Raw genomic sequence first — 20,093 nt, forward strand, 5'->3', positions numbered from 1 at the left:
TCCCCTCTGCTGAAGGAAATATATGAAAGAAGTATCTTTCTCCCACCTTCCCCCCAAAAAATCACTCCAATGAAAAACACTAGGAAGTAGTCAAATATAATTTATCTATATGCAGCACAAGAAATTCTTTTAATTTAAAATATTTATAAATATTCTGTAATGTTACCTGCATTCTAAATTAAAGTCAAATACATTTAATCAGTTAGAATTAAAAAAAATTTTTTTAATGTTTATTCATTTTTGGAGGAGAGAGAGAGACGGAGGATGAGGGAAGGAGGGGCAGAGAGAGAGGGAGACACAGAATCTGAAACAGTCTCCAGGCTCTGAGCTGTCAGCACAGAGCCTGACACAGGACTCGAACTCCTGAACTGTGAGATCATGACCTGAGCTGAAGTCAAATGCAAAACCGACTGAGCCACCCAGGCACCCCTAATCAGTTAGAATTTAATATGATAGCTATTTTCATGGATTTTCATCCTTATTTGGTTTTCTGATACCTATCCTCAATGGAAATGAATGCTCACGGGGCATCTGGTTGGCTCAGTCAGTAGAGCATGCAACTGTTTATCCTGACATTATGAGTTCAAGTCCCACTTTGGGCATGGAGTCTGCTTTAAAAAAAAAAAAAAAAAAGGAATGAGTGCTCACTTAAATGTGAGTTGTCTTTTAAAAGTCTTTTTGATAATGGGGGTGCCTGGGTGGCTCAGTCGGTTAAGCATCCGACTTTGGCTCAGGTCATGATCTCATGGTTTGTGGGTTCGGGCCCTGGGTCAGGCTCTGTGCTGACAGCTCAGAGCCTGGAGCCTGCTTCAAACTCTGTGTCTCCCTCTCTCTCTGCCCCTCCCCTGCTCATACCCTGTCTCTCAAAAATAAATGTTTAAAAAAATTAAAATAAAAAAAGTCTTTTTGATATTAATTTTAACCCTAGACTTTTTATGCAGGGTTATTTGTATTAACTTCACACCATTTCAGGGACTGTCTTTGTGACTGCCATTGGCATTTCTTGTCTCCATCACATAGTGGCTTAGTAAAAGTGTTTAATAAAGTTTCTAATTCTAAAATTTGTGAAGCATTGTTTCCTTATCAAATCAACCCTCTTATTTACAGTCAAGGTTTTACAACCAGGGGAAATCCCAAAGCTATGTCTGAAATCCAGTCTTCTTAACCCTAATTAAGAACTTACACTTCTTAAATCAGCTCCCTGAAGGCAACTTGGACCTCCTGGCAGGTAACAATGTGATTGGAGAAAAATGCAAAAGACCAAAGTACAGAGAATAATATTATAAAAACCTGAATCATTTCTTCATGTATAAGATGGGGACAAAATGGAACTACCTTAGGGGCGCTTGGGTGGCTCAGTCGGTTGAGCATCCAACTTCCACTCAGGTCATGATCTCTGGGTTTGTGAGTTGGAGACCCACATCGGGTTCACTGCTGTCAGTGCAGAACCTGTTTCGGATCCCCCCCCACACTCACTCTGCCCCTCCCCAGCTCACTCACTCTTTCAAAAATAAATGAACACTTTTTAAAAAATGGACATACAGGCCCCCTGGATGGGTCAGTTGGTTAAGTGTCCAACTTTGGCTCAGGTCATGATCTCACAGTTCATGGGTTCAAGCCCTGCATCTGGCTCTTGGCTGACAGAGCAGAACCTGCTTTGGATCATCTGTCTCCCTCTGTCTCTGCTCCTCCCCCACTTGCTTGCTGGTACTCTCTCTCTCAAAAATAAATAAACACTTAAAAAAGGAAATGGAACTACCTTACAGTGCTGTTGTAAAAAATTAAATTTTTTTTAACGCTTATTTATTATTGAGAGACAGAGAGAGACAGACCGTGAGCAGGGGAGGGGCAGAGAGAGATGGAGACAGAGAATCCGAAGCAGGCCCCAGGCTCCAAGCTGTCAGCACAGACTCCAACACGGGGCTCGAACTCACAAACCGTGAGATCATGACCTGAGCCGAAGTTGGATGCTTAACCAACTGAGCCACCCAGACACCCCATAAAAATTAAATTTAAAAGGTGGGTAGGAGAGGGGGGAATACTAAGTGGATTAAGAGTACACTTATCTTGATGAGCACGGAGAAATGTATAGATTGTTGAACCATTATATTGGACACCTGAAACTAATATAACACTGTATGTTAATTATACTGTAATAAAAGTATTAAAAAATGAAATCACACAATAAAAAAATTAAATAATAAAGTGCTTAGGCCAGTGGGTCTCACTCCTCATTGACCATTGTAATTACCTGTATATCTTTTAAAATACCCTGAATAATACAGGAGTACTGATGCATAGGGGCACTTGTACCTCAATGTTCATAGCAGCACTCTCAACAATAGCCAAATTATGGAAAGAGCCTAAATATCCATCAACTGATGAATGGATAAAGAAAGTGTGGTTTATATACACAATGGAATACTATGTGGCAATGAGAAAAAATGAAATATGGCCTTTTGTAGCAACGTGGATGGAACTGGAGAGTGTGATGCTAAGTGAAACAAGCCATACAGAGAAAGACAGATACCATATGGTTTCACTCTTATGTGGATCCTGAGAAACTTAACAGGAACCCATGGGGGAGGGGAAGGAAAAAAAAAAAAGAGGTTAGAGTAGGAGAGAGCCAAAGCATAAGAGACTGTTAAAAACTGAGAACTGAGGGTTGATGGGGGGTGGGAGGGAGGAGAGGGTGGGTGATGGGTATTGAGGAGGGCACCTTTTGGGATGAGCACTGGGTGTTGTATGGAAACCAATTTGTCAATAAATTTCATATATAAAAATAAATAAATAAATAAATAAATAAATAAATAAATAAATAAATAAATAAATAAAATACCCTGAATAGCATGGCTACAGGTTAAATCAGTTAGAACTAGAACCAGTTAAGTAAGAATCTCTACATGTGAGTCTGTTGTAATTGTATAGACTGTTACTATAATTGTAACATAGAGCCACAGTTGAGAATCTTTGCCTTAGAATATTACCACTTGGTAAATGCCCCATTAATTTTATCTACTAATATTAATACCCACTCACTATATTAAAAATGTAAACATTCAGGGGCACCTGGCTGGCTCAGTCGGAAAAGAATGTGACTCTTGATCTCTGGGTTATGACTCTTGATCTCTGGGTTATGAGCCCCGTGTTGCATGTAGAGATTACTTAAATAAATAAAACTTTTAAAAAATGTGAACATTCAGGGGCACGTGGGTGGCTCAGTCCGTTAAGCATCTGACTTGGGCTCAGGTCATGATCTGACAGTTTGTGGGATCGGTCCCTGCATCAGGCTCCATGCTGATAATGTGGAGCCTGCTTGGGTTTCTCTCTCCCCTCTCTCTCTCTGCCCTTATCCCCCACTATCTCTGTCTCTAAGTAAACAAACTTAAAAAAAAAAACATATTTATACAGATTTGCAATATTACCAATAAAATTTCAGTTTTCTTACTCTCCCTTCATGACCTTGTTCCTGGGCATACTTATCCCACAAAGGCAACCACTGTCATGAATTTGGCAGGTATATTTTTCCTGCCAATGTTTCCATGGTGTTAGGATTGAGTTCATATCCATAAACAGTCTTCCTGAAAACATAGCTGAAAAGTATCATACTACACATGTTGTCCCTGAAATATTCTCATTAAACTTTAAATGTTTCTGTGAAAGACTTCTGTGACCTATCTGGTTCAAACACTTTAGTGATGCATAGTTCTGCCAGAGGAATAGACTTATTTTTATTTTTCAATTCCTTCCTATGAAAATTCTGTGTAATTATCAAAATGGGGTGTCTGAATTCTTTAGCCACTTGAATCAGATTTACTTTTGTAAGTGATACTTTTCTGTTACCTGGATGGATTTTGTATCCATTATATTCTAACCTGTAACTTATATCAATTTACCATCTGTTGCCATTAAAAAAGTGTTCATAGGGGCATCTAGGTAGCTCAGTTGGTTAAGGCTGACTCTTGATTTAGGCTCAGGTCATGATCTCACGGTTCGTGAGTTTGAACCCTTCACGAGGCTCCATGATGACACTGTGGAGCCTACTTGAGATTCTCTCTCTCTCTCTCTCTCTCTCTCTCCCTCTGTGCCCCTCCCAGGCTCGCTCGCTCTCTCTCTCTCGCTCTCTCTCAAAATAAATAAACTTAAAAAAAAATTGTAAGTGTTCATAATGCCAAAAAAAACCCCATTCTTTTACTTCTCCATTATCACACAACTGAGAATATCTATAATAGATACATATATACATACATATTCATATATATATGAAGTATAGTTGTTTGCATTGTACAAATCAGTGCACATTTAATTTTCCTATTTGGTGCCTACATTTTTACTTCTGAGATATAGAATCAGGAATATCCCTAAAGTCTATCTAGTAATCTCATTCCATGATAGCTCACATGAAATTCTCAACTTGTAGAGGAAACAATATTTGCACATCTCAGATTTTCATAGTGAGATGGAAATAACATTACTCTTCATAGAAAATCCTATTAACTACAATATTCATGCCAGAAAGACCTCTATGAACCACTTAGCGCATTCTGCTAATTCACAGATAACCTCACTGAGTCATAAGATGAGAAACCAATGGTTCTGTCTCCATTTGTTCCTCTGGGACAAAGCAAGCTTGAAAAAATATATATTTATTCAGCTTTAATGTAAGAGACATAGCCCTGAGACAGGAGTCAGGAGACCAAAGTCTGAGCCCCACATCTTTCACACACTAAATTTGGAGTATGCATAAATGTCTCAACCTCTTTCTGATAGCATTCTTTACCAGAAATGGGGAAAATGATATTTCCGGAAGTTTGGCTTTTAATATTCAGTTATGGTATTTTAATCAGTATTAAGTGACTTTTCAGTAGCTGGTTTGATGAAATTTAATCTTGAGAAATATTTAATAACTTTTATTTAATGACATGACAGAGAGGTCAAAGCTTTTCTTGTCCGAGGGAACTTGAGCGTGGTATGATCCTATATCCTAAATGTGAAATCCTAAAAGTGTCTCTGTTCATAAAGTAAAATTTATCTTCTCTTTCTCCCTCTTTTAAACCTTTCATTGTTTAAAATACCCACAAATTTTTGATAACTGAATGATGTATATATTACAAAAAGAAAATAAGAGGTTCATAGAAAGTCCATGCCGTGGAAACACATAAGCCTACTCTATCTTGTCTGTAGTCCTGTGGGATATTGCTGAAAAAGATAAACGCCCAGGCAAGAAAGCATCCAGTGGGTATAAACCATAATCGCCGACTCTACGTTCATGTGAACTAAGGGGCTATGTAATGTTTAACAGAGATTTTTATTTGTTTTTGTTGCCAGTTCTGTGCTAAAGACCAAAAATCAGAAATGAGACTCGAGTCATTTCCCTTCACTCAGTATACTCAGTATACTTGTACAAGGACAAAATAAAATGCCGTGTCAGATACCCAGGGAAATCCGTACCTTGAGATTACAGGATATTTTAATAAAATAGTATGAAACTAGCCTGTTAATCATAAGAATATCTAAACTTTATTTTGACGTTTCTATACACATTCATCACATATACAGTTTCTAATATACCATTTAATCCTTGCAACTAGCACAAAGGAGGAAGATAGTTTAAGGAAAATCTAGGAGCAGGGACAAGAGAGCGAGCTTCCCTGAATAACAAGCAGCTGATCCTTCTATGATCCCTACCTTGATCTCAGCTATCTTTCCTACAGCTTGTTACTATAGTCTAGCTGGTGCAGCAAGGGGTACCTATTACTCTCCCCTTAGGTCTACTGGAAACCACCAAAGGGAAAAGCACTGGGGGGGGGGGGGGGGGGAGGCTCTGCCTGAAGTGATCCAGCAAGTAAAATGACAGACTGGGTTAGTAGGAGGGAATAATGGCTAGGTGTCCTATGTCTGGAGTCTGGATGTGAGGATTCAAATCTGAATTCATACCCATTTTATTTCATGGCTTAATACAAGTTACATTTAAATACCGTGTCCTCTTATTTATCTGTAAAATGATAATGTGTGTTCCTGTTTCTTGGGGCGTCGTTATACAGATGCAATGAAACAATCTACACAAAACACTTAGCTCACAGCCTGCCGCTTAGGAAACCAATGAAAATTAATATCATACTTACTGTCTTCATCATCATCATCACTTTGTGATTTTGGAGTACTCAAGGGACAGTTTAGAAAGACCTGATCATGCCATGTGGGAGTAATGCCTATGGGAGCTAGAACCAGTGTGGGAGGAAGGCAGAACACTGAATGAGAGTAAACCTCATATTGCTTGGAGTGGAAACTTTGCATGTTGGTGCCCTAACATCTGTCTAACCCAAATGTCCTGCTTGTCCTGACAATAAGGAAACTATGCTCCCCCAGTGCCTCCTCCATCCACTATCTGTCATGGCACTCACTGGCTACGCTGTGACTTTGCTGGTGCATGACCAAGGAGGGACAGTGTGCTGCCCCTCTCCTGCCTGGTGAGTGGTAATGGCAGAGGGTTTGTCCCCAGGACTGGCAGACAGACAGACTCCAGCCAGGCCTCCTGATGGAGATTACTACTCTGCGAGGAGATACAGGTATGAAGCCCACTAGACAGGGACTAGCAACCTGAAAGATTGGAGACACAGGCTGATTATGGTATTGTGGCCTTGAGAGCTGGATGCAGAGCTCATAATTAGCTGAAGTGGTTCACGAACTCCATTCCCTGTAGACTTCACAATCCTGGACAACCAGAGGAGAAAACGTGTCCTTGGTCCAGCTCAATTACTTCTGAGTCCCACCTCTTCCCAGGGGAAGTTCATCTGGCCTCCTCTAGTCATATACCCACAAGGAAGGCTCTTCCTGTAAAGACTTTTTCCACTTAAAATTTCCATTGCAATTTTGATTTATTGAACATTGATGATGAAATGATACCAGGAATATTGGCATCTTTATTGTTAACATTTCCCATGCTAGAACCTGAAAACATCTCTATATTTGAACGTATCTTTTTTTAATTTAAACTGTTTCTTTCCATTATCTAGCACTCTTGTTTATTCTGAGTGTTTCTAGTTGTTTGAGTAGAATTATTTTATCTGAAATTACTCATCACTGTGAACAGTAAACACATTACAGCTATAAGGTGTTTCAAGTAGTATCTGATGTAATTACCCAATAAACCTTTTAGTTAAATCAAGCTGTCAATATTTATATAATGCTAACAATGTGCCACATGTTTTCAAAGATAAAGCAAGGTTGGTCTTTCACATTTTATGAATTGGATTCTCTCCTTCCCTTATAACCACACTCCTTCCATAACATGGGGAGCTCATGTCATATGGATGGCTGAGAAGATACTTGGTGCTTGCCTAAAAGATGTCAAGTGAGGTTTACACTAGAATGTTGCTCTCAGCCCCATCTGACCCCAATAGCTGTCTAGACTCTTCAAAACTCTTTGGTCTCTGGAGGCAGTATAGTTTAGTATTAAAAATCATGGGTTCTGGATTCAAACATAGTTCTACCACATACCATGTAATTCCAGGCAATTAATGAGCTCATTTGTAACTCTATTTCACCATGTATATTATGTTGATAATAGGTACCCAACTCATGAAATCTTTGTGATCAAATAAGTTAATACATGGAAGTTAAAACAGTGAATGACACAGAATAAAAGCTCACTAAAGGTTAAATACTTCCTTTTACCTCTTCTCTTTTCATAAAACCAGGGCAGCCCCTTCTCTTCAAGTCATCTCTGAAACAAATCTTTGTCCTTTAAACTCTTCCAGAGTCTAAAAACGTGGGGGCAGTGAAGGAAGTGTTTCTGATCCAACAGAATGGATGTGATCCCTGCTCCATCCAAGCCACTCGACCAGTACTTTCTATCTGTATCTCTTATGTTGCTGAATGGCTTTGGTTTATGGCCAATGTTGATAATATATCTGCCTTAGACTAAACACAAAAACTTGTTTCTTGTTCCTTGCCTATTTTTAACACCTTACAGATTTAATATATTAGCCTTAAAATAGATTTCATAATTGAGAAAGTAACAGAAAAGCAACTATTAGTAAACTGAATCCACCAATCACCATGACTGGAGATGTCGTCCAGATGTGCAAGACTGGTCCATTATTTGAAAATCAGTGTGATCTACTGCATCGACTAGGCTAGGATATCAGTTGATACAGAAAAGGCATCTGACAAAATCCAAAACCTATATTCATGATTAAAAAAAAAAAAACCTCTGCAAACTAGGAAGAGGAGAACTTAATTTGATGAAAAGCAAACACACTGTTAGCAATAAAAAAGGACACAGCTTCACACAACTTGGATGGATCTCAAAGGGATTATGCTGAGTGAAAAAAAGTCTATCTCCAGAAGGTTACATACTGTATGATTTCATTTATATAATATTCTTGAAAAAACAAGATTACACAGATGGAGAACATATTGTACTTGTTGAGGCTAGTGATGTAGAGGTTTGGGTCTGAATACAAAGTAGTTTAAAGGAGTTCTTTTGTGCTGATGAAACAGTTCTGTATCTTGACTGTGGTAGTAGGTCCATTCATCTACACAAGTGCTCAAACTGCAAAGAAACACACACACACACACACACACACACACACACACACACTCCATTCATATTGGTGAAATCTGAATAAGCTCTTGGATTTCTACTGGGGAAAACTGAGTGAGGGATACATGGGATTTTCCCATACATATTTTTTTTTTTACTTTGAATCTATAATTATTTCAGTAAAAAAGAATTTATACACACATACCCCAAACTCAGGATGAGAAAGCTTAAGTGGCTTTTTAAAAGTCATAGAGGTAGGGTCGAAAATTGAATACTAGGAATTAGGTGTCTGCATTCCCCAGTCCAGTTTTCTTTCCATTCCACCAAGGAAGACCCAGGACCTTAGGATAACAGACACATAAACAGTATTTTTCTGCACATATCTCAAACATATTGCTACTGATAATGTTAATGGTAGAAAGTTCTGACTGGATAGGCTTATAAGTAGACTGGGCATAGCAGAAGACAGGCCCTGATACAAGTATCTATCTCAAAAAACTAGAATTAAATTAAACCCAAATATAATAGAAGGGAATAAAACCAGAAATTAAAGAATCAGAAAGAAGAGTAAAGTTCTCCTTTCTTTGAAAAAATTAATATATCTTAAGTTTCTTTGAAAAAATATCTAAATCCCTAACAGGATGAAGAAAAAGGAAGAAAACACACATATTACCACCATCAGAAATGAAAAGGGGATAGAATTACAGCTTTCAGACATTAAAAAGGAATTAAAGGCTATTATCAACAAATTTATGTCAACATGTTTGAAAAGTTATGAAATGGACAGATACAATTTGGCAAAACTAACACAAAAACAAATAAAAAAACCTGAATAACCTTTGTCATATATAAATAATTTGGTGTAATTCATCAGTGAAACTATCTTAAGAAAACTTTTGTGAAGAAAACCCAAAAGATTCACTGGTGAATTATTCCAAACATAAAAGGCCTAACAGGTCCAATTTTACACAAAGTGTTTCAGAACAGTTTCTAGCTCCTTTTAAGAGGCAATATAAATCTGATATAAAACACAGACAAGTATATTAAAAGAAACTACAAGATAAGCCTCTAATTACCAGACATAACTAATTCTAGCAAAGTGAAAAGGCTAATTGGCTAATATATACCACGTCCAAGTGTGGCTCATTCCAGATACACATGTTATTTTACCATCTGAAAATCAAGGAATGTAGTTAATTCACCATATTAATAAACTGAAGGATTTTTGTTGTTGTTGTTAAGACCATGATTCATGCAGAAAAGGCACTGGATAAATATCAATATTCACTCACAACAATAAGAAAATACTCGACAAATTGGGGATAAAATGAAATCGCCTTCATTATTATTTTTTGAAAGACATTCTTTTTTTTTTTTTTTAACATTTTTGTTTAAGTAATCTCTACACCCAACGTGGGGCTCAAACTCATGACCCTGAGACCAAGAGTCAGATGCTCTTATGGTCAGAGGAGGAGCCAAGATGGCAGAACAGCATGGAAGCTTTTTTTGCATCTCACGTCCATGAAATGCAGCCAGATCAACACTGAACCATCCTGCACACCTAGAAAACTGATTTGAGGATTAACACAATAATCCACACAATCTGAACCACAGAACTCAGCAGGTATGTGGCACGGAGAGGTGAACTGGGGGAGAGAGAAGCCACAGAAAGCAGGGAGCTGTTTTTGCTTATGCAGAGAGGACACAGATGTGGGGAGTATGGGAAAAGCACCCTTCCCCCCAAAGCAGCTGCAGAGAAAGTGGAAAAGTGGAAACAGCCACAGGGGCTGAACTAAAAAGGGAGAAAGGAGAAAGGAGAGGGTTTAAATTCCACTAAAACTCTACAAACAGGGAGCGCAGAGTCTGAAACTCTCCAGTTCCATACCTGGGGGTGCTCTGGTGGGAAGGGCGAGTCCCCAGGAGCAGAGTGGATTCCGGGGGGGCTTCGGGCCACACGGGGAGAGGCGGTTCCCCTGCTGGGAGGACAGCTGGTAGAGGCTGTGTGGCCCCCACAAGGCAAAGGTGCCAGCAGACCGGAGAACAACATTTGCTGGTGCTGGAACAAGGGCGTTAAGGGGGAAGCCCGGTGCCAGACGCGTGCTGCGATTTCCCATAATCCCTGAAACAGGAACTTTTTCTGGGGCGGGTGGGCACCCGGCCACAGTCTCTGAGCATCGGCGGCAGCACAGTCCCTCGAATGTTCCTGGGTGCTGCTAGGACCCGCCATTGTTCGGTGAGACCCTCCCCCTGAAGGTCTGAGTGGGGGGGAGGGGGAGCCGCATTCCTTCATAAGTAAGGGGTCTGGAAACACAGCCGCGTCTGGGATAAAACTCAGTAGGGAGGTGCCTCCTGGCAACCTGATGGCTTGCTCACGGACAGTGTAAAAGCAGGGAGTGGACGGAAGCCAGAGACAAAGGACAGGTACACGATTGCTGGTTGGGTAGAACAGAGTTCTGATACTAGTCTGACTAGCTGGATGACGCCATTTTCACCCCGCTCGCGCATGTGCATACACACCTACAGGCGCCACAACAAACGACCCTAGTAAATTAAGCAGCGCCACCTAGTGGAGAACAGAGCCTTTACACTAAACCCCGCCCAACCGGGCCAACCTCGCTCTTCAGAAACACCACAAGTCTCTCTGCCCGCTTAGTTTACATACTGTAAATTGCTTCATAGTTTGATGTTAGGGGAAAATGATGTAATTTAAATTGTATTTCTATCTGTTTGCTGGTCCACCTATTCAATTTTTTTCTTCTTTTTCATTTCTTTTTCTTTAATACAGAAACAGAAAAATTTTATTTTCAATTTTTATTAAAAATATTTTTCTTTAACTTTTTCTACTATATTTTTTACATTTTTGTAAATTTTTCAAAATCTATTTTACTTCCATCATTTCACTTTATCCTATTTTATTGAATTCATTTTTTTCAAATTTTCAGGTTTTCCCTCCCCCCACCCCCTTTTTCTCTAATCTATCAAGCTCCTTTCAACAACCAGACCAAAACACATCTAGGATCTAGCAACATTTATTTGACTTGTGTGTGTGTGTGTTTTTAAATTTTTATCTTATTAACTTCACCATTCTAAATGATGAAGTAAAGGAATTTACCCCCAAAAGAAAGAGCAGGAAGAAACAAGACCCAGGGACTTAACCAACACAGGTACAAGCAAGATATCCAAACCAGAACTTAGAATCATAATAGTAAGAATACTAGCTGGGGCCGATAATAGATTAGAATGCCTCTCTGCAGAGATAAAAGAAGTAAAAGCTAGCCAGGATGAAATAAAAAATGCTATAACTGAGCTGCACTTTCCAATGGATACCATGGTGGCAAGGATAGAGGAGTCAGAGCAGCAAATCAGCCATACAGAAAACAAACTTATGGAGAATAATGAAGCAAAAAAAAAAAAAAAAAAAAAAAAAAAAGAGGAGACAAGGCCAAAGAACACAATTAAAGACTGACAGAAATCAGTGACTCATTAAAAAGGAATAACATCAGGGGGCGCCTGGGTGGCGCAGTCGGTTAAGCGTCCGACTTCAGCCAGGTCACGATCTCGCGGTCTGTGAGTTCGAGCCCCGCGTCAGGCTCTGGGCTGATGGCTCAGAGCCTGGAGCCTGTTTCCGATTCTGTGTCTCCCTCTCTCTGCCCCTCCCCCATTCATGCTCTGTCTTTCTCTGTCCCCAAAATAAATAAACGTTGAAAAAAAAAAATTTTAAAAAGGAATAACATCAGAATCACAGGGGTCCCAGAAGATGAAGAGACAGTAAAAGGGGTAGAGGGTTATGTGAGAAAATCATGCAGAAAACTTTCCTAACCCAGGGAAAGACAGACATCAAATTCCAGAAAGCACAGAAGAGCCCTATTAGATTCAACAAAAACTGACCATCAGCTAGGTATATGATAGTCAAACAAAATACTCAGGCAAGGAAAGAATCATGAAAGCAGCAAGGGAAAAACAGTCCCTAACCTACAAGGGAAGACAGTTCAGGTTTGCAGCAGACCTATCCACAGAAAATTGGCAGGCCAGAAAGGAGAAGCAGGATATATTCAATGTGCTGAATCGGAAAAATATGCAGCCAAGAATTCTTCATCCAGCAATGCAGTCATTCAAAATAGAAGAGATTAAAAATTTCCCAAACAAAAATTAAAGGGGTTTGTGACCACTAAACCAGCACTGCAAGAAATTTTAAGGGGGAGAGAAGACGGGAAGAGGGGAGAAACGATGGGGGAAAAAAAAAAAGGACCAAAAGCAAAAAAGACTAAAAAGGACCAGAGAACACCAGAAACTCCAACTCTACAAGAAACATAATGGTAATAAACTCTATCTTTAGTACTCACTCTAAACATCAATGGACTAAATGCTCCAATCAAAACACACAGGGTAACAGAATGGATGAGAAAACAAGATCCATCTATATGCTGTTTACAAGACACCCATTTTAGACCTAAAGACACCTTCAGATTGAAAGGGGACGAAGAACCATCTATCATGCTAATGTCACCAAAAGAAAGCTGGAGTAGCCATACTTATATCAGACAATCTAGACTTTAAAATAAGGACTTTAACAAGAGATGAAGAAGGGTATTATATCATAATTAAGGGGACTAAGAAGACCTAACAATTTTAAATATTTATGCTCTAAATGTGAAGCGCCCAAATATATAAATCAATCACAAACATAAACAAACTCATTGATGATAATACCATAATAGTAGGGACTTCAACACCTCACTTACAGCAATGGACAGATATCTAAACAGAAAATCAACAGGAAACAATGGCTTTGAATGACACACTGGACCAGATGGACTTAACAGATATATTCAGAACATTTCATCCTAAAGCAAGGGAATATACATTCTTCTGCAGTGTACATGGAACGTTCTCCAGAATAGATCACATACTGGGACACAAACAAGCCCTCAACAAGTACAAAAGGATCAAGATCACACTGTGCATATCTTCAGACCACAAAGCTATGAAACTCAAAATCAGCCAGAAGAAAAAATTTGGAAAAACAAACACTTGTAGACTAAAGAACATCCTAGTAAAGAATGAATGGGCTAAACAAGAAATTAAAGAGGAAATTAAAAAGTACATGGAAGCCAATGAAAATGATAACACCACAGCCCAAAACCTCTGGGATGCAACAAAGGCATCATAAGAGGGAAGTATATAGCAATCCAGGCCTTCCTAAAGAAAGAAGAAAGGTCTCAATGTACGACCTAACCTTACACCCTAAAGAGCTGGAAAAAGAACAGCAAATAAAACCCCAAACCAGCAGATGACAGGAAATAATAAAGATTAGAGCAGAAATCAATGCTTTTGAAACCAAAACAAAAAACAAAACAAAACAAAAAAACAAAACAAAAAAAAACAGTACAACAGATCAACGAAACCAGAAGCTGGTTCTTTGAAAGAATTAAAAAAATTGATAACCCCCTAGCAAGTTTGAGCAAAAAAAAAAAAAAAAGGGGGAAAGGACCCAAATAAATAAAATCAAGAATGAAAGAGGAGAGATCACAACAAACACTGCAGATAATAATAATAAACAATAATAGAATATTATACGAGCAACTATACGCCAATAAAATGGGCAATCTAGAAGAAATTGACAAATTCCTAGAAACCTATAAACTACCAAAACTGAAACAAGAAGAAATAGAAAATTTGAATTGACCCATAAACAGTAAAGAAATCAAATTAGTAATCAAAAATCTTCCAAAAAACAAGAGTCCAGGGCCAGATGGCTTTCCAGAGGAATTCTACCAAACATTCAAGCAAGAGTTAACACTTCTTCTCTTGAAGCTGTACCAAGAAATAGAAATGGAAGGAAAACTTCCAAACTCATTCTATGAAGCCAGCATTACCTTGATTCCAAAACCAGACAAAGATTCCACTAAAAAAAGAACTATAGACCAATTTCCCTGATGAACATAGATTCAAAATTTCTCAACAAGATATTAACCAACCGGATCCTACATTAAAAAAATGATTTACCACAACCAAGTGGGATTTATATCTGGGTTGCAGGACTGGTTCAATATCCACAAAACAATCAACGTGATTCATCATATCAATAAAACAAAGGACAAGAACCACATGATCCTCTCAATAGATGCAGAGAAAGCATTTGACCAAATACAGCATTATTACTTGATAAAAACCCTCAAGAAAGTAGGGATAGAAGGATCATATCTCAAGATCATAAAAGCCATATATGAGAGAACAACTGCTAATATCATCCTCAATGGGGAAAAACTGAGAGCTTTCCCCCTAAGGTCAGGAACAAGACAGGGATGTCCATTCTCGCCACTGTTATTCAACATAGTATTGGAAGTCTTAGCCTCAGCAATCAGACAACGCAAAAAAATAAAAGGCATCCAAATCAGCCAGGAGGAGGTCAAATTTTCACTCTTCACAGATGACATGATACTTTATGTGGAAACCCAAAAGATTCCACAAAAAAACCTGCTAGAACTGATCCATGAATTCAGTACAGTCTCAGGATATAAAATCAATGTACAGAAATCGGTTGCATTCCTATACACCAATAATGAAGCAACAGAAAGAGAAAGCAAGGAATCGATCCCATTTACCATTGCACCAAAAACCATAAAATATGTAGGAATAAATCTAACCAAAGAGGTAAAAAATCTATACACTGAAAACCATAGAAAGGTTATGACAGAAATTGAAGAAGACACAAAAAAAGGAAAAATATTCCATGCTCCTGGATAGGAAGAACAAATATTGTTAAAATGTCAATACCACCCAAAGCAATATGCATATTTAATGCAATACCTATCAAAATAACACCAGCATTCTTCACAGAGCTAGAACAAACAATCCTAAAATGTGTGTGGAACCAGCAAAGACCCTGAATAGCCACAGCAATCTTGAAAAAAAAAAAAAAAAAAAAAAAAAAAAAACCCCAAAGCAGAAGGCATCACAATCCCGGACTTCAAGCTGTATTACAAAGCTGTAATCATCAAGAAACTATGGTACTGGCACAAAAACACTCAATGGAACAGAACAGAAAACCCAGAAATGGACCCACAAACGTATGGCCAACTAATCTTTGATTTGGCAGGAAAGAATATCCAATGGAATAAAGACAGTCCCTTCAGCAAGTGGCGCTGGGAAAATAAACTCAAAATGGATGAAAGACCTAAACATAAGACAGGAAGCCATCAAAATCTCAAAGAGAAAGCAGGCAAAAACCTCTTTGACCTTGGCTGCAGCAACTTCTTACTCAACACGTCTCCAGATGCAAAGGAAACAAAAGCAAAAATGAACTATTGGGACCTCATCAAAATAAAAAGCTTCTGCACAGTGAAGGAAACATCAGCAAAACTAAAAGGCAACCGACGGAATGGGAGAAGATATTTGCAAATGACATATCAGATAAAGGGTTAGTATCCAAAATCTATTAAGAACTTCTCAAACTCAACACCCAAAAAACAACTAATCCAGTGAAGAAATGGGCAAAAGACATGAATAGACACTTCTCCAAAGAAGACATCCTTGGCCTTGTCATCCATGGCCAACTGACACATGAAAAAATGGTCAACATGACTCATCATCAGGAAAATAGAAATCAAAATCACAATGAGATACCACCTCACACCTGTCAGAATGGCTAACATTAACAACTCAGGCAACAAAAGTTGTTGGCGAGATGCAGAGAAAGATGATCTCTTTTGCACTGCTGGTGGGAATGCAAACTGGTGCAGCCAATCTGGGAAACAGTATGGAATTTCCTCAAAAAATTAAAAATAGAACTACCCTTTGACCCAGCCACTGCACTAATAGGTATTCATCCAAGGGACACAGATATGCTGTTTTGAAGGGACACATGCACCCCAATGTTTATAGCAGCACTATCAACAATAACCAAAGTATGAAAAGAGCCCAAATGTCCATCGACAGATGAATGGATGAAGATGTGGTATATATATAGACAATGGAGTATTACTCAGCAATCAAAAAGAATGAAATCTTGCCATTTGCAACTATGTGGATGAAACTAGAAGGTATTATGGTAAGCAAAATTAGAGAAAAACAAGTATCATATGACTTCACTCATATGAGAACTTTATGATACAAAACAGATGGACATAAGAGAAGGGAAGCAAAAATCATATAGAAACAGAGAGGGGGACAAAACATAAGAGACTCTTAAATATGGAGAAAAAACTGAGGGTTATTGGAGGGGTTGTGGGAGGGGGTATGGGCTAAATGGGTAAGGGGCATTAAGGAATCTACTGAAATCATTGTTGCCTTATCTGATAACTAATGAATGTAAATTTAAAAAAAATAATAAATTAATAAAATTAATCTATGAAAACTATAGTTATTATTTTTTTTAATTTTTTAACGTTTTTTATTTATTTTTGAGACAAGGAGAGACAGAGCATGAACAGGGGAGGGTCAGAGAGAGGGAGACACAGAATCTGAAACAGGATCCAGGCTCTGAGCTGTCAGCACAGAGCCCGACGCGGGGCTCGAACTCACGGACCGCGAGATCATGACCTGAGCCGAAGTCGGCCGCTCAACCGACTGAGCCACCCAGGCGCCCCTGAAAACTATAGTTATTATTATACTTCTGAAATATGGCACATTTCCCCCTAAGATCAGGAACAGGACAAAGATGCTCATATTCATCATTTCTATTCATCATTATAAAGCAATGAGGTGAAAAGAAAAAAACCCACAAAGTTTAGAAACCAAGTTAAGACGTTTTGGGGTGCCTGGATGGCTCAGTCAGTTAAGCATCCAACTCTTGATCTCAAGGTCATGAGTTGAATCCCTGCGTTGGGCTCCACACTGGGCGTGGAGCCTACTTAAAAAAAGAAAAGGGAGGGGGAGAATCAAGTAAGACTTTCTTTCGTAACTGACAGGATTGTATACACAGAAAATCCAAAATAATCCACAAACTATTTGAATAATATTTCAAATAATAATTTAATTTATGAATGTCATTGGATAAAAAGATCAAAGTACAAAAAGAAATTGCAATTCGCGCTAGCTGAAAAATCAAAAAGGAAATAAATAAAAATATTTACAAAGCAAAACATACCACATACCTAGAAATAAATTAAAAATATTCAAGACCTCTACAATTAAACCATGAAATACTGTTAAGAGAAATTACAGACAACCTTGGTAAATGGATGATTATATTATGTTCAATTGGAAGACTCAGTATCATAAAGATGTCAATTTCATTCAGGTTATTGCATCAAGTCAATGCCAATTCCAAGCATACTCTCAGCGTATTTGTGAAAATTGATAAGGAAATTCTAAAAATATAGAAACAAATGAAGAATAAAAAAATTGTGTCTCACTCCCAGATTTCCCTACATACTACAAAGCAACATAGAGATTGAGAAGCCATCTTTAGCAATCTAAAGATATGTTAACAGATGGCATCTAACCTTTATGAAAGGATTTCTACAATTACTTAGCCCTTGTTGAGTTACCAGACTTCAGTTCGCCACTATTGCTAAGACCACAGTAAGCACAACATGCTAGCAGACAAGATTACCTCTATTCCCATATCCGCACTTGCCCACTGCTGCCTCCTCCCCTCTCTGTATACATGACAACTGTCAGGACTCTGACTCAGTGCAGACTCTACTCTGGTTTCTGGATGAGCATGGGAGCCTGCCTTAAACAAATCGGGACACTGCACTGTGACTCGATAACAATTAGCAAGTGAGCCAGTCAGATTCTATTATAATCAACATATTGGAGTTATTCAAAAAAGGCCATCGATTCTTTTCTCCCTGAGACTTCAACATGGAAAGAAAGAGCCTGGATCTTCTGGGACCTACAGCAGAGAGAAATAGCCTGCCAGGAAGAATAGCTAACCCAAAATGCACAGTCAAGACACACAGACAGAATTCGTCAAGATAATAAACTCTTTATAGCTTACAAAAATGAGAAGAGTGAAAAGAGAAGCCAGAGACTGGGAAATGTTATTTGTAATATATGTATATATAATATACATAACATATATACACACACATATATAAAGGTTTTATATATGTATGTACATGTACTTAGATATAGAGATACACATACATACAATCAAGGATAAATACCTAGAAACCCTTCAAATAAAAAAGGAACCAAGCATGGGTGAAATGCTTCAACAGGATGCCCTCATAAAAGGTATCCAACAAGCACGTAAAACGTACTTCTCATCCTTACATATCAGGTAACTGCAAACTAAAACCAAAGCAGGATGTTACCATATCCTCTGCTGGATGGCTGAAATTAGAAAGTTTGGCCAGCTAAATGGAATAACCGCAATTTCCACACATTGCTTTTAGGATGATAGGTGTAATCTGCCTTTTTGAAAAACTGCAGTAACTATCGAAACTAAAGATAAAGTCTACCCAGTGATCTCATTCCTACATACAAAACGTATATCAAGAGAAATGAGTGTTAAGTCTGTGAAAGGAGCAATTAAAACGTAAACCAGACACCACACTAAGAAACCAAACACGTAATTGTACATATTGTATTTAAGCACTTAGATAAAGATCAAGAAAATCAAGAATAAGCAAACCTAATAAATTGAATGAAAAGTCAAAATTGTGGTTTCCTTTGTGGAACAATTATTGACAAGGCAGATAAATAAACTTTCTGGAATCCTGGGAATATTCTGATTATCAGGGTGTGTACATAAGAAAAATTTCATCAAGTTATACACTTAGGAGTAGCACACTTCATGCATATTGGTATATATATGTTTTACTAAAAGAGCAGAAAATGATAAAGAGAAAGCGCCATAGGTATACTTTCAGAAATAAAGTGGAAATGTAACGGAAGGGAGAAGTATAGCTAAATGTACCTGAAGAAGCATAAACTAAAGAACTCCTCTTTCTCAAAAAAGCAGAAAAATGTTTGAAGGTGTCAAATATACATCTTCCTCCAGTAAAATAGGATGACACCCTGTCTGATGCTTACAATTATAACTAATCTTCCCTGCCGTCCACAGCTCTTCTCACTTGAGGTCCCAGGGGATTTACATAGCTGTCTTTCCCCTTGAGCAAAGTGACATGATGGATTGGACCACAGATAACAATCCTGCTCCAAAATGGCGCCAATTCTACATATTCAGTTGATGTGCCAGAGGGACTATAGTATCAGCAAAATGACAGTGCTGGAACTTGCCAGAAAATCTAAGAAGCTGTGTATGACCATGATGGAGGAACTCATGGAGAGGTCTACAGAGCTGCTGTCTCTGAGGTTACTGAAGTGAAAACATATAATGTTCTGTTTCAAGCTAGAATTGATTGGTGGGTCCAGTAATCAGGAAAATGAGCCGGAAACTGAAGCCCACCTGGCCCCTATGCATCTGTCTTCATTGGATGGCTCCACTAAATGAAGAATAATGGCTTCTTCTGCCTTCCCATTTCATGCAAACTACTTTCAACAACTCTAACCTGGAACTGGATGAAGGGAATGACTTTGAGAAATGAAGTCCCAACCATGTCCAACACATACAAGCCAGCTCAACCAACTT

Source organism: Prionailurus viverrinus, chromosome A2, assembly GCF_022837055.1.
Source record: "Prionailurus viverrinus isolate Anna chromosome A2, UM_Priviv_1.0, whole genome shotgun sequence".
NCBI classification, from domain to species: domain Eukaryota; kingdom Metazoa; phylum Chordata; class Mammalia; order Carnivora; family Felidae; genus Prionailurus; species Prionailurus viverrinus.